This window comes from Ovis canadensis, chromosome 8 (assembly GCF_042477335.2).
Source record: "Ovis canadensis isolate MfBH-ARS-UI-01 breed Bighorn chromosome 8, ARS-UI_OviCan_v2, whole genome shotgun sequence".
Taxonomy (NCBI): domain Eukaryota; kingdom Metazoa; phylum Chordata; class Mammalia; order Artiodactyla; family Bovidae; genus Ovis; species Ovis canadensis.
Window position 1 is genome coordinate 43,129,816 of NC_091252.1, and position 16,447 is coordinate 43,146,262.

The 16,447-nt window shown below is 41.4% G+C and overlaps 1 pseudogene; it reads right to left on the reverse strand.

The window, feature by feature from the left end:
- Window positions 1-8,989: 8,989 nt before the first annotated feature.
- Window positions 8,990-12,339, reverse strand: LOC138445083 (eukaryotic translation initiation factor 4E-like; annotated as a pseudogene).
- Window positions 12,340-16,447: the final 4,108 nt, after the last annotated feature.

Here is a 16,447-nt window from a genome sequence, read left to right on the forward strand (position 1 = left end):
AGGATTCCCACATGCCATGCGGCACAGCCAAAAAAAAAAAGAAAAAGAAATCCGGAGGTAAGTTAGGGCTTCTGCATTTTTACCGAGTCTTCCCCCAGTTCAAACCTGAGTCTGGGGTGGTTGATATCTAAGAAGTTGCTATGTGGAACTAATAGAAACAGGTGGTCAGGTCAGAGCAGGCTCTGCAGCTGGACAGCCTGGCTTCTCATCCCAGTGCTGCCATTTCCCAGCTCTGTGCCCTCAGTAGCAACAAGTTACTTATCCTGCTGTTCCTCAGTTTCCCCATCTGGAAAATGGACTTGATGGTACCAGGCACAAGTGAGTTAATACATGTAACCTTCATAGGACAGCGCCTAACCCATAGCATGGCTATAGTAAACAAGCTTAGCTTTGTCAAGTACTTGTATAATTTTTGGGCACATCCCATTGGCTAGAACCTGGGCATTTGGCCAATCCTAGGTGCACAGGTGGCTAGGAAATGGTGCTTTTCTTCTGTTATTAAAGAGGAAAAGAGGTTTGAAGACTGGTGGCTCAAGTGGTAAAGATTCTGCCTGCCAGTCCTCGGGACATGGGTTTGATCCTTGGGTTGGGAAGATCCCCTGGAGAAGGAAACAGCAACCCACTCCAGTATTCTTGCCTGGGAAATCCCATGGACAGAGGAGCCTGGCAGGCTACAGTCCATGGGGTCACAAAGAATCAGACATGACTTAGCAACTAAACAAGTTCACTGCTTCTATTCTGTCATCACTTTACAAATGAGCCCATCCAGTGATTTTTTTATTTTGGTTATTGTGCATTTCAGTTTTCTATTTTCCATTTGGTTCTTTTCCTTGTATTTCTTTGCTGCAGTTTTCTGCCTTTTCATTTGTTTCGAAGGAAATCATAATTGCTTTTTGAAGCATTTTTATGATTGCTCTCTACAGTCCATGTCAGATAATTCCAATATCTGATGCACCTCAGTGTTGGCATCATTCCTTTTTTTACTCATTCAGCTGGTGATTTTCGTGGCTGTTAGTATTATAGGCGATTTTCTGTTGCATCCTGGACATTTGGGCTGTTGTGTTAGGAAATTCCAGGTCCTATTTAAATCTTTTTATTTTAGCAGCAGTCACCCTGTTTAGGTTTAGCATGCAGAACCTGGTCTACTTGTAGCCTGTGGTTTTAATGACACTGTAATGTTGAGCCTTTGTTGTTCTATTTTAGTTTGCCTGGCTTCTCTGGTGCCTCTAGGGTTTCCACTCATCCTTGCTGTTGCCACTTGTGGGGATGAAAGTCACTTCCCCAGTCCCAGCCACCTGGTCTCTGGGTTCGAAAAGGAAGTCTTCAGCCCACACCGATGACAAGTTTTTCCCCTGGGCCGCTTGTTTTCAGAGGAGCTTCCATTCTGTCCCCATTGCCAATGCCACTTGTCCTGCCTGCTGTTATTGGCAGGACTCTTACTTGACTTAGAGGAGGAATGAGTCTACCTGGGCCATCTTCTGCCATCAGATCGGGGTTTAGGAGACATGGAGTATGAATTGCTTTTTATTGCTGGATCAGTTCAGTTCAGTCACTCAGTCGTGTCTGACTCTTTGCAACCCCTTGGACTGCAGCACTCCAGGCTTCCCTGTTCATCACCAACTCCTGGAACTTGCTCAAACTCATGTCCATCGAGTCAGTGATGCCATCCAACCATCTTATCCTCTGTCATCCCCTTCTCCTCCTGCCTTCAATCTTTCCCAGCATCAGGGTCTTTTCCAGTGAGTCAGATTGTTACATCAGTTGGCCAAACTATTGGAGTTTCAGCTTCAGCATCAGTCCTTCCAATGAATATTCAGGACTGATTTCCTTAAGGATGGAGTGGCTGGATCTCCTTGCTATCCAAGGGACTTTCAAGAGTCTTCTCCAACACCACAATTCAAAAGCATCAATTCTTCGGCACTCGGCTTTCTTTATAGTCCAACTCTCACATCCATACATGACTACTGGAAAAATGATAGCTTTGACTAGATGGACCTTTGTCAGTAATGTCTCTGCTTTTTAATATGCTGTCTAGGTTGGTCATAACTTTTCTTGCAAAAAGCAAGCATCTTTTAATTTCATTCCTGCAGTCCCCATCTGCAGTGATTTTGGAGTCCAGAATTTATTGCTGGGTAGGGAGGATCATAAGATACCCAGCCACTGTGATGGTCCTTTCTTCTTGGGTCCCTAGACAGTCTGCCTTTTCCTTTTCACCTTTCAGAGTCCTCTATGGTTGCTTCTTTTGTTATTTTCAGGGTTTATAGTTGTACTTGGATAGACAAATCTATACCATTTTGTCTGGACAAAGCCCACCAGAAAGTCTATTTTAAAAGGCAGTGTTGTCGTAAATATTCAACCAGTCCTTGAAGGACCTGAAACATTCATTGAGCAAATGTTGTTGAGCACTTACTATGTATCAGGAAGTGTCATGGAGATAAAAAATGAACAAAGTATATTTGGTGCCTTCCCTCATAGAGGGGACTGACTGTTCAGTAGAATGGGGAATTATTTCATAGTAAAAGTTATACTTGGAGGCCAAAATGGTACCACTTAGAAAGAACACTTTATCATCTCTGTCTTCCACTGTAGGGTCAATATAACAAAGACCAGGAGCATATTATGACTAGAGATGCAAAGAAGAGTGCCGACTTCAGAATGACAGTGAAAATAGTAGCCCAGAAGGCATTGCCAAGGAACAGAATCCTGCAGTGTTTACCAAAGAAGAACATGAGCTACATGGGTTGGTCAAAGGAATGGACTTGAGAGTCCTGGTCCTGATAGTAGGTAGAAACTCAGGCCAATTCTCATCACCTCCCAGAAACATGCTGGGGAGAGATGCAGAAGATGGTTTGATTAGTCCAGGAGTTGTTTGGACAGTAATAGGAAACATGTACAGCAGACAATTAAGGCTCTGTTTCACACAACTAATTAAGAAGCCAAATTGGGACAAAAATATCATCTCTGATATTGAGTCATGGAACAGTGTTTTTATCTAACAACTCCCTTTGCTATGGTGATGCTCCGACCTGCAAAATAAAGCTGTGGGGCAACTGGCCATAAGATAAACAGTGGATTCAGAGTGTTGTGGAGATGCTCAAAATCTTTAGACTCTCAAGTTTCTTCAGGGTTCACTAAAGGCTTGAAGCGCAGGCATCCCTACTATGCTGAACAGGTAACCTGAAAGGGGTTTCAGTAATCATTAGAGTAATATGAGAGAACTGTCTGCTTCAGGTTATAATATCTGTGTGTTTGTGAACATCTGCAATATAATAATCGTCTCACAGAAACACTTGGGAGGTTGTTTCAAGGGCCAGTGATTGATGCCTGTGGTCTACTGAGCTGGAATAGTTTTCATGATTATTGGGAAAATCAGAGTACATCTATAAATGCAAAAGTAGTCCCAGCATCTTCAAATATTTGAATATTTGTAAAGTTAGTTAATTCAATAAGAGGCCCTAGACCCTTTTTTCTTGAATATTTTCTTCAAATTGATAATTAGATTATATTGAACACAATTTTTGTTGCATTCCAATAAGATTAGTGCCCTTTCTTGGCCTGTGTACTTGTACTAGTGTATTTATCTTCATTTGGAAAAAATTTTATTATTGCTATTTCTTTTTAGTCATCATTCTATAAATTCTTCTACAAGGTGTTTTTATTTATACATAACCATTCCACATGTAAATTTCTGGTACTACAATTTTATTTTCTGAAATATTAAAGCTGATTAATTTTCTAAACGTTTCTTAAAGTTATTGAAATGAAACAAGTTTAGAACAGGATAGAGGACATAATGTACCAAGTAGAATTTTCAGAGATAAGAGTTTGATATATACTTTACTATAGCATCAACAAAGCGTTCCAATACTTTGGGTCATTTGTAGTTATTATCAGAAGTAAATCAAGATAATCACCTGCCCAGTGTACCCCCATTTAAAAAAATTTTTGGCTGCACCGAGCGGCTTGCAGGGTCTTAGTTCTTGGGCAAGGGACAGAGCCCAGCACCCTTGGCAGTGGAAGCACAGAGTCCTAACCACGGGACTGCCAGGGGATTCCCTGTACCCCCGTTTTGAAAGTGCATGACTGAAAGCATGGGTGGTAGCAAGAACAGCAGAGACCAAGCTGCCTGGAGCCCATTCTCTAGTGCAGATGGTCAGTTGTAACAGACCCTGTGGTCCCTCAGTTCAGTTGTGTCACTGAGTCGTGTCCGACTGTTTGCGACCCTGTGAACCACAGCACGCCAGGCCTCCCTGTCCATCACCAACTCCCAGAGTTTACCCAAACTCATGTCCATTGAGACGGTGATGCCTTTAACCGTCTCATCCTCTGTCGTCCCCTTCTCCTGCCCTAATCTTTCCCAGCATCAGCACAAGCTTCTTCCAGCCCAGCATTTCTCATGATGTACTCTGCATGTAAGTTAAATAAGCAGGGTGACAATATACAGCCTTGACGTACTCCTTTTCCTATTTGGAACCAGTCTGTTAGCTACCATTAAAAAAAATTCTCCAGTCTGGATTCTTGGACCTTCTCAGGTGGCTCAGCAGTAAAGAATTGCCTTCCCAGCAGGAGATATGGATTCAAGATTGGGAAGATCCCCTGGAGAAGGAAATGGCACCACACTCCAGTATTCTTGCCTGGGAAATCCCACGGACAGAAAAGCCCAGTGGGCTACAGTCCATGGGGTCACAGAAGAGCCTGACATGACTTAGTGACTAAAAATAAAAACAACCTGGATTCTTAATCAGGGCAAGAGGGCACTGAAGTATGAGAGAGAGAGGAGTCTATGTTGGAAGTCAAACTTGCTGCAAAGGAACAAAAATGATGGGATGAAAAAGGATCAGGAAAGAAAGAAAGGAGGGAGGGAGGGAGGGAGGGAAAGGAAGGAAAGAAGGGAAAGTGAAAGTGGTTAACCAGTCAGTGTCACACTGACCTGATTTCTTAACTAAAGTCTTTGGGGTTTTGTTTGTTCTTTGTTTTTATTGAACTATAGTTGATTTACAATGTCCTGTTAATTTCAGATGTACAGCATGGTCATTCATTTGTATGTGTACATATATATGCATATAGGTATATGTACTCTTTTTCAGATCTGTCCCCTTACTGATTATTATAAAATCTATAGAGGTTAGGGCTTCCTAATTCCTCGGTGGTAAACAATCTGCTTGTCGATGCAGGAGACAAAGGTTTTATCCCTGGTCTGGTAAGATCCCACATGCATAGGGCAGCTAAGCCTGTGCACGACAACTACTAAACCTGTGCTCTAGAGCCTGGCAGCTGCAGCTACTGACCCAGGTGCTACAGCTACTGAAGCCCGCACACCCTAAAGCTCTTGTGTGTTCTGCAACAGGAGAGGCCACCCCAGTGAGAAGCCTGTTCTCTGCAACTAGAGTAGCCCCAGCTCTCTGCAACTAGAGGAAAGCCTGTGCAGCAACAATGACCCAGCACAGCCAAATAATTCTTTTAAAATTAAGGTTAGTTCCCTGTGCTGTACCCATTGTTGGTTACCCATTTTGTATATATAGTAGTGTGTGTATTTTAACCAAATTCTTTGACTCATCCTTAAAGTAGAGAAAAAGCCAATACCCAAGGACATTCCACTGAATAAGAACAATAAAATACTCTTCACAATTTGGCATACCTGGACAGTGGTGGAGCTATAAAGCTATAAAACTGTGGCTTCTTTCAGCCAAAGGCTTTTAACCCCATCCACCCGTCCACCCTTAGGTAACCAGGGTACTGGTTGATTATAGGATAAAAAGCATCAAAATGAAACCTCCACCTTTGTATTCTAAGGTAGTGATTCAGAGGTCCCCAAGTGAGTAAAGACATGCATTAAGATGATTCTACCACACTATTTTTTCAGCAAATTGCAAGAAACACTCCTATGAAACCTGTGCAAAAATGCTAGAACAAAAACAGAATGGACTAGAGGATGAAGAGCACACTTTGGAAGAACAAAATTTTACAAAATTTATTTGATTCTAGATGAAAGAAAACAAGGACTCTACAAAGCAAGAAAAGAATGTCAAATAACCCAAATTCTATCTCTAACTCTCCATATAGTATTTACTGAAACAAGTAAACAAAAGCATTCTAAGAATCTTTTTCTTCATCTTTAAAATGTAAAGGAAAACATATGATCAAATTGTGTAGGAAAGACCTGCCAATACACATTGAACCCACTTAAATACAGAATTAAGTTCAAATAACTCTGGTAATTATACTTAGAAGGCAGAATCTAAATCTTATAATCACTAACAGAAAATCTTCGTGTATAACAATAATTTAACTAATAGTCTGGGACAAAATTCTCAGAGCATGCAAACGAAATGGTGAGGCTGGGGAAAATGGAAAGCAGGATTAGTGCCTTATTTTCCGTCTCTGTCATAAGACATGCTCAATAAAAACTTTAATTCTGTGGTATGATTTTTGCCATGTTTTTATTTTTAAGTGAGAAAAGCCTTTTTCATTTTCTTAAAACTGAATTCAGGTGATGCAACAGACCAGCTGTATTATAGAGCCTCGCACATTGTAGAACTGTTACAGAAGAGATCTCTGAGGCTATCTATGAAAATATCTAATGGCCTAACACATTCTATTGTTTCATTTCAGACTCGGAGCAAAATGATGCCAGTCAGCTGAGCCAAGTGTGTACATTCCTCACTCAACCCCAGACAGCTTAATAATGGTTCATTAAGCAGTTAATTAGACTTGCAGTACTTTAAGCCAGGCTCACAGACCCCGCCCAGTCGACACACCTTTGCCATGCTCCTTTCTCATGGTGCTTCTCACTTGGTTTTGCTGTTTAGAAGTGGCCCAAGAGGGATTTTTATATTCTAGGAAAAACAAGCAAACAACTTTTGTATTTAAAGCATTCTGTCAGTGCAGTGATTTTTGGTTTTGTTGACTATGCAGCAAAAGATGTGCACTAGGGAACTCAGTGATTCCATGACCTAAATCTAAAAGAAGAGACTGAAAATAGCTGGGCAGGTGCCAAAAACCTACACAGGCAGCACATGTGCAGGACCATAACTAGTGTGGTTCTTTCATGAAGAACATCTTGCTCTCATGACCTGAAGGAGATCCCAAAGACAGATTCAGATGATCGGGTATTGCTTGTGGAGAATCCTTGCAGTTAGAATTTTGTCCTGGTCCTGCCTTGGCAAAGTGCCAGTTTGGGAACCTCCAGGGTCTGCAAACTGGTCACTTAAATTGAAATTTTTGTTCTTGTTTTGAGAATTGTCATAATTGAATTTATTATTTTCTAAATATAGTATTTTATGTATTTCAAGCAAACATTTTATTTATTTACCAATTATCTTTTATCATCAACCATAAAGAAAAAAAATAAAACGGACCTCAGAACTGTGGGCAGGATTGCCGTTCATAAGTGCTGACATCTAGTGGTTGCACTTTAATAAAGTTCTTTATTAAAGTACTATCCAGGGAGTCTTTTCTGCAAGTTCTATCGTAAGTGATTTATTTATTTATTGTCTAAAAGACACTTCATGGTACACATTTTGTTTACACTTTTGTACATTATCTTAATATGAGTGGGACTGCTTTTCTACTTGAGCTGTTTTTTAACCAAAGCAAAATAACCTATGTAGTACAAAGTGTTAAAATACAGCATAAAGATACAAAAACAGAGATACTAATTCTAACTGGGGCTTCCCTGATGGCTCAATGGTAAAGAATCCACCTGCAGTGCAAGAGACGCAGGGGCCTCAGGTTCAGATCCCTGGGTCAGGAAGATCCTCTGGAGGAGGGCATGGCAACCCACTCCAGTATTGTTGCCTGAAAAAGCCCACAGACAGAAGAACCTGGTAAGCTACACTACACGGGATCACAAAGCATCGGAGGCAACTGAAGTGACTGAGCATGGCAATTCTAATTAGTAATGTAGTAATCATGTTTTTTTTTTTATAATCCACAATTTTGTCTAGAAAATCACACAAATATAGATCACTGATTTGAAAGAAATGCATAAATTTATAGCAAGTCTTTGTAGTTACAAAAAACAAAATTACCAAAGAATACACAGATTAATGTTTATTTCACCCTTGTGTCATATTCCTGTATGCTTCACTAATGTTACATAAGGAAAAAAAAAGAAAAGCAAAACATGAAAAACTGAAATCACTAATGTTATCACTAACATTAACTAACATTCTCACTAACATTAATTATCACTAACATCACTAATCACTAATGTTATCATTAGAAGCACTAATGTTATCAAGTAGGGAAACAAAATCTAGCAGCCATCAGCAAGAGTACAACACAGACAATTCTGTAAAAAGAAACAAAATTGCTAGAAAACTGTGCATCATATTCTTTCAAACTAGCAAAATGTGCTCCTGCATTCAATGGAATATAAACAGAATTGTTCTCTTATGAGGCACAGAAATGCAAATTCTTTTTTTTTTTTTTTTTTTACTATTGTAGATGAATCAAATGTGTTTGTAATGGTTAATTAAGCTATTACAGAATGGGCCAGGAACAACGCATTTATGGATTCTGGAGATGATGCCTACTCGAATTCTTTAAGGCAGTGGACCTGGTGATGTAGACCTAGTGAAAGTCACTCAGCTGTGTCCCACTCTTCGTGACTCCATGGACTATACAGTACATGGACTTCTCAGGCCAGAATACTGGAGTGGGTAGCCTATCCGTTCTCCAGGGGATCTTCCCCACCCAGAAATCGAACTGGGGTCTCCTCATTGCAGGCAGATTCTTTACCAACTGAGCTATCAGGGAAGCCCCAGTGGACAGTGGACAGTGGACACTCTAGCCAAAAAATTTTTAAAAAATATAGACACAGAAGTACAGGATAAAGGTGACTGAGGCTTCTCTTATTTCTTAACATCATTTAGATGGAAATCAAATTTAAATGCAGTCCAACGTGCCTTTGAACAGGCTTTGGTTCAACTCCCAAATCTTGATTGCTTGACACAGTCTCCTATGAGAATACTCAGAAGGTGTCGTCTTAAACAACACACCTACTTTTTATGGTGGGGCCACTCTTAGTAGCTGTGTCTTCGTGGGACTGATAACCTATCGCTGTCTTTGGAGGAAGTTCTAACCTTTCCTTGTCTCAGTTCAGTTCAGTTCAGTCGCTCAGTCGTGTCCAACTCTTTGTGACCCCATGAACCGTAGCATGCCAGGCTTCCCTGTCCATCACCAACTTCCAGAGTCCACCCAAACCTATGTCCATTGAGTCGGTGATGCCATCCAACCATCTCATCCTCTGTCATCCCCTTCTCCTGCCCTCAATCTATCCTAGCGTCAGGGTCTTTTCAAATGAGTCAGCTCTTCGCATCGAGTGGCCAAAGTATTGGAGCTTCAGCTTCAACATCAGTCCTTCCAATGAGCACCCAGGACTGATCTTTAGGATGGACTGGTTGGATCTCCTTGCAGTCCAAGGGACTCAAGAGTCTTCTCCAACACCACAGTTCAAAAGCATCAATTCTTCTGCGCTCAGTCTTATTTATAGTCCAACTCTCACATCCATACATGACCACTGGCAAAACCATAGCCTTGACTGCTGCTGCTAAGTCGCTTCAGTCGTGTCCAACTTTGTGCGACCCCATAGACGGCAGCCCACCAGGCTCCCCCGTCCCTGGGATTTGCCAGACAAGAACACTGGAGTGGGTTGCCATTTCCTTCTCCAATGCATTAAAGTGAAAAGTGAAAGTGAAGTTGCTCAGTCATGTCCGACTCTCAGTGACCTCACGGACTGCAGTCTACCAGGCTCCTCCGTCCAGGCAAGAATACTGGAGTGAGTTGCCATTTCCTTCTCCAGTAGCCTTGACTAGATGGACCTTTGTTGACAAAGCAATGTCTCTGCTTTTTAATATGCTGTCTAGGTGGGTCATAACTTTCTTTCCAAGGAGTAAGCGTCTTTTAATTTCATGGCTGCAGTCACCATCTGCAGTGATTTTGGAGCCCAGAAAAATAAAGTCTGACACTGTTTCCACTGTTTCCCCCATCTATTTCCCATGAAGTGATGGGACCAGATGCCATGATCTTCATTTTCTGAATGTTGAGCTTTAAGCCAATTTTTCACTCTCCTCTTTCACTTTCATCAAGAGGCTTTTTAGTTCTTCTTCACTTTCTGCCATAAGGGTGGTGTCATCTGCATATCTGAGGTTATTGATATTTCTCCCAGCAATCTTGATTCCAGCTTGTGATTCTTCCAGCCCAGCATTTCTCATGATGTACTCTGCATATAAGTTAAATAAGCAGGGTGACAGTATATAGTCTTGACGTGCTCCTTTTCCTATTTGGAACCAATCTGTTTTTCCATGTCCAGTTCTAACTGTTTCTTCCTGACCTGCATACAGACTTCTCAAGAGGCAGGTCAGGTGGTCTGGTATTCCAATCTCTTCAAGAATTTTGCACAGTGTATTGTGATCCACACAGTCAAAGGCTTTGGCATAGTCAATAAAGCAGAGATAGATATTTTCTGGAACTCTCTTGCTTTTTCGATGATCCAGTGGATGTTGGCAATTTGATCTCTGGTTCCTCTGCCTTTTGTAAAACCAGCTTGAACATCTGGAAGTTCATGGTTCATGTATTGCTGAAGCCTGGCTTAGAGAATTTTGAGCATTACTTTACTAGTGTGTGAGATGAGTGCAATTGTGTGGTAGTTTGAGCATTCTTTAGCATTGGCTTTCTTTGGGATTGGAATGAAAACTGACCTTTTCCAGTTCTGTGGCCACTGCTAAGTTTTCCAAATTTGCTGACATATTGAGTGCAGCACTTTCACAGCATCATCTTTCAGGATTTGAAAGCGCTCAACTGGAATTCCATCACCTCCACTAGATTGGTTCATAGTGATGCTTCCTAAGGCCCACTTGACTTCACATTCCAGGATGTCTGGCTCTAGGTGAGTGTGAGTGATCACACCATCAAGATTATCTGGGTCATGAAGATCTTTTTTGTACAGTTCTTCTGTGTGTTCTTGCCACCTCTTTTTAATATCTTCTGCTTCTGTTAGGTCGATACCATTTCTGTCCTTTATTGAGCCCATCTTTGCATGAAATGTTCCCTTGGTCTCTCTAATTTTCTTGAAGAGATCTCTAGTCTTTCCCATTCTATTGTTTTCCTCTATTTCTTTGTATTGATCACTGAGGAAGGCTTTCTTATCTCTCCTTGCTATCCTTTGGAACTCTGCATTCAAATGGGCATATCTTTCCTTTTTTCTTTTCTCAGCTATTTGTAAGGCCTCCTCAGACAGCCGTGTTGCATTTTTGCATTTGTTTTTCTTGGGAATGGTCTTGATTCCTGTCTCCTGTACAATGTCACGAACCTCCATCCATAGTTCATCAGGTACTCTGTCTATCAGATCTAGTCCCTTAAATCTATTTCTCGCTTCCACTGTATAGTCATATTGGATTTGACTTAGATCATACCTGAATGGTCTAGTGGTTTTCCCTACTTTCTTCAATTTAAGTCTGCATTTGGCAATAAGGAGTCATGATCTGAGTCACAGTCAGCTCCTAGTCTTGTTTCTGCTGACTGAATAGAGCATCTCCATCTTTGGCTGCAAAGAATATAATCAATCTGTTTGTCTACCCTCCCTATTATGTGTAACACCCTCTCTCTTTTCACAGTCAAGGGTCCATATTGCTATTTTATCAGCTTTAGCTCTAACATTAACAACAGCACCACGTATATTATCACTGTGAAAAGTGAAAGTGAAGTCCCTCAGTCATGCCTGACTCTTTATGACCCCATGGATAGTAGCCTGCACCTAGCTCCTCCGTTCATGGGATTTTCAAGGCAAGAGTACTGGAGCGGGTTGCCATTTCCTTCTCCAGGGAATCTTCCCAACCCAGGGTTCGAACCCAAGTCTCTCACATTGTACACAGACGCTTTAACGTCTGAGCCACCAGGGAAGTCGGTAGTCAGCAAAAGATTCTTCAACAAGGCACAGCAGCATCTCTAGCCAAAAGCGACTGAGATCACTTCACCTCTGCTGTTTGTTCAGTGTAATTAGCCATCATCCTCCTTGTTTGTTTTTCTCATCTTCCCACATAGGCTTAATTCCATCCTTAAAAAGTGAGTATTCACAGCCGGGCATTAAATTACTAGGCAACTGGATATGGTTGTACAGAGCCCAAAAGCCTTCAAGAAAATCAAACTTAGAGATCAGTTGAAGGTTTGCTTTTGCCAAGTGTTGCTTTTATCATTTTTAAGAAGCCAGAGTGCCCATCTGTTCTGTAAAGGATGTTTCATATATTGTTCTGGATTAGCTACCTCCTGATTAGATTTCTGGTTTCTCTGTAGGCAGGGATTAGGAGTAGAGGTGGTTTCTGGTTCCACAGTCACCATCTTAGATCCCTCTCCATAATAAGTGATTTTAAAAGTACTTCAAAGCATGTGTTATTTTATTTCTCCTTATAAAGCTCTGTATTTCAAATGCTTTGGTTAAGAAAAACCAGTCTAAAACTTTGAAACTAAACACAGGATTTTCAATCTTCTCCCCCATGCAACTATGCCCTTCACAAGTATGTTGCTTTCTCTTCATAACATCCTGCTCGATGCAGTGATTTTCAGGAGGGTCATGGAGGAGAGGTAATGAGTCCTAGGGTGCAGGTAAGGAGTTTCCTGAACCTCTTGAAACACTAGTTTTAAGTCAGTCTTTAGTTACTGCTTTTGAATGTGGATAGCATTGCTGGATAGTCATGATGCTTAAATTTGTTGGAATTTCCTGGAAGGTTAGATCGCATACTATTTTGGTGATTAAAAAAAAATACCACTTAGAATAAAAACATACACTTATTAGGCCTGTGCCCAGACCAGCCCTAGGGATACAAGATGAATTATTGTGAACCTTTACACTGAGAAATCGTAAGATCAGGAAGCCAAATGTGTCATAACATAATTTCGATTTAGCATGAGAGGTAATGCGTTGGAATTCCAGTAGAGCTATTCAAAACTCAAAAGGGGGATGCCATCAAGGTGTTGCATTCAATATGTCAGCAAATCTGGAAGAACCAGCAGTGGCTACAGAACTGGAAAAGGTCAATCCTCATCTCAATTCCCAAGGGTAGTACCAAAGAATGTGCTAACCATCGGACAATCGCACTCATCTCCCATGCTAGTAAGGTCATGCTTAAAATCTTGCATGCTAGGCTTCAGCATTATGTGAACCAAGAACTTCCAGATGCTCAAGCTGGGTTTAGAAAATGAAGAGGAACCAGAGATCAAATTGCCAACATTTGCTGAATCGTGGAGAAAGCTAGGGAATTCCAGAAAAACATCTACCTCTGTTTCATCAACTACACCAAAATATTTGACTGTGTGGATCATAATAAACTGTGGAAAGCTCTTATGGAGATGGGAATACCAGACCACCTTACCTGTCTCCTGAGAAAGCTGTATGTGGGTCAAGAAGCAACAGTTACAACCCTACAGGGAACAACTGATTTGTTCAAGGTTGAGGAAGGAATACGACAGTACTGTGTGCTGTCACCCTGTTTGTTTAATCTATACGCTGAGCACATCATGAGAAATGCCTGGCTGGATGAGTTACAAGCTGGAATCAAGGTAGGTGGGAGAAACATCAACAGCCTCAGATATGCAGATGATACCACTCTAATGGCAGAAAGTGAAGAGGAACTAAAGAGCCTCTTGATGAGGGTGAGGGAAAAGTGTGAAAGAGCAAGCTTAAAACTAAATATTAAAAAAAAACTACGATCATGGTGTCCGGCCCCATTACTTCATGGCAGATAGAGGGGGGAAAGGTGGAAGTAGTGACAGATTTCCTCTTCCTGGGCTCTAAAATCACTGCGGATGGTGACTATGGCCATGAAATCAGAAGATGTTTTCTTTTTGGCAGGAAAGTTATGACAAACCTAAACTGTGTATTAGAAAGCAGAGACATTACTCTGCTGACAAAGGTCTGTCTAGTCAAGGCTATGGTCTTCCCTGTGGTTACATACAGTTGTGAGAGCTAGATCATAAAGTAGAATGCAGAAGAATTGATGCCTTTGAACTGTGGTGCTGGAGAAGACCCCTGAGAGTCCCTTGGACCGCAAGGAGATCAAACCAGTCAATCCTAAAGGAAATCAACCCTGAATATTCAGAACTGATGCTGAAGCTGAAACTCCAGTATTTTGGCCATCTGTTGTGAACAGCTGACTCATTGGAAAAGTCCCTGATGCTGGGAAGGATTGAGGGCAGAAGAGGGTGTCAGAGGATGAGATGGCTGGATCGCATCACTGATGCAATGTACATGAACTTGGGCAAACTCTGGGAGATGGTGAGGGACAGGGAGGCCTGGTGTGCTGCAGTCCATGAGGTTGCAAAGAGTCAGGCATGATAGGACGACTGAACAACAACAGTAAAGCAAAGGTAAAACTTTTGACTGTGCAAAGCACAAAGGAGAAAATATCCGAGAGATGGAAAATCTTTACAAAGAAGTGATCTATAAGCCAGGTTTTGAAAATTATTTATGAATTACCTAGGTGACAAAACAGGCATTCCAGACAGGCCATTAGCCATTCAATAAATATTTATTGTCTACCATGTAGTAGGTGCCTCATGGGGTATAACATGTGCAAAGGCTGGAGATATAAGTGATATTTTAGAATATGTTATTGCCAAAGCAGAAAATAGAGTAAATAGATGGAGCAGTAGGAAATGAAGGTGTGAACTGAGGAAAGACATATCCAAATTCAAATCCCATATCCACCACACTTACTTGGTCTGTGCTGCTGCTCCTGCCAAGTCACTTCGGTCATGTCCGACTCTGTGGAACCCCAGAGAGAGCAGCCCACCAGGCTCCCCTGTCCTTGGGATTCTCCAGGCAAGAACACTGGAGTGGGTTGCCATTTCCTTCTCCAATGCATGAAAGTGAAAAGTGAGAGTGAAGTCGCTCAGTCGTGCCCGACTCTTTGCGTCCCCATGAACTGCAGCCTACCAGGCTCCTCCGTCTATGGGATTTTCCAGGCAAGAGTACTGGAGTGGGGTGCCATTGCCTTTTCTGTACTTGGTCTGTAGACTTCAGCAAATAATATAAGCTCATTAAATATCAGCTCTCCCATCCAAACAATATAAGAAAGACTGTGTATTAGGTTATTGGGAGATTTAAATGAGCTTATAGTTGTTCATGGCATCGAATAAGTACCAAAATATTAATTACTATATCTATCATCTTTTGCTGAATAATAACTAAAAATATTTGTGGCCTACAATAATTAGCATTTATTTTCATGTTCATTGAGTCTGCAGTTCAACTGGTGATCAACTGATCTAGACTGTGGTTGGCCAGGAAGTTCTACTTCAGGCTTGTCTGCTTAACCCACATATCTCATTCTGGGCTCAGATTGCAGGGACAAAGGCAATCAGAGTATGTTCTTAGAGTGATGGCAGAAGCACAAGCCCAACCATGCAAGCTCCTTTCAAGCCTCTATTCATGCCACATTCCTAACATACCTTCAGTCAAAGTAATCACATGGCTAAGTCAAAAGTCAGGGCGGGAAAGCACTCTATGCCTCCATGTAAAAATGATAAGGATGTGGATGAATAATACAGAGAGGAATAAGGATTGGCAGTGATTTACTTTGTTTTATATATATATATATATATATATATATATATATATATATTTTTTTTTTTTTTTTTTTTTTTTTTTTTTCCTAGTAGCAAAGGCCTTGTGTATCATCCTAAGGAGTTTGAACTTCATTCTTCAGGTAATGGGAAAACACCTAATCAAACCTGTGATTTTATTTATTTATTTTTGATATTTATTTTATTTGGCTGTGCTGGGCCTTAGTTGTGGCATGTGGGATCTTTCTCTTTTTTTTTTTTCATTTTTGACTGTGCTTGGTCTTTGCTATCACACCAGGGCTTTTCTCTAATTGCAGCGAGCACGGGCCATTCTCTAGTTGCCATGTGAGGGCTTCTCATCACAGTGGCTTCTTTTGTTTTGGAGCATGGACTCTAGGGCACATGGGCTTCAGTAGTTGCTGCATGTGGGGTCAGTAGTTGCTTATGGGCTCCAGAGCACAGGCTCAGTAATTGTAGCCCATAGATTAGTTGCCCTATGCCATGTGGGATCTTCCTGGACCAGGGATTGAACTGGTGTTCCCTGCATTGCAAGGCAGACTCCCAAGCGCTGAACCACCAGGGAAACCCCGCAGGCAGAATCTTTAGTCTTGGTTGCAGCCCATGGGCTCTTTCAGTTGCAGCATTTGGGATATTTTGTTTCAGCATGTGGGATCCAGTTCCCCAACCAGAGAGCAAACCCAGGCCTCCTGCATTGGAGCTCAGAGTCTTAGCCATTGGACCACCAGGGAGGTCCCAAACCTGATTTGAGAACACAGGTTGCCCTGATGTCGTGGAGAAGAGACACATATTGAAGACAAATATGACTAAAAGCAGAAATACCCTGACTAAATACAAATAATACGTTGTAGTAATTTCTTAAAGATGA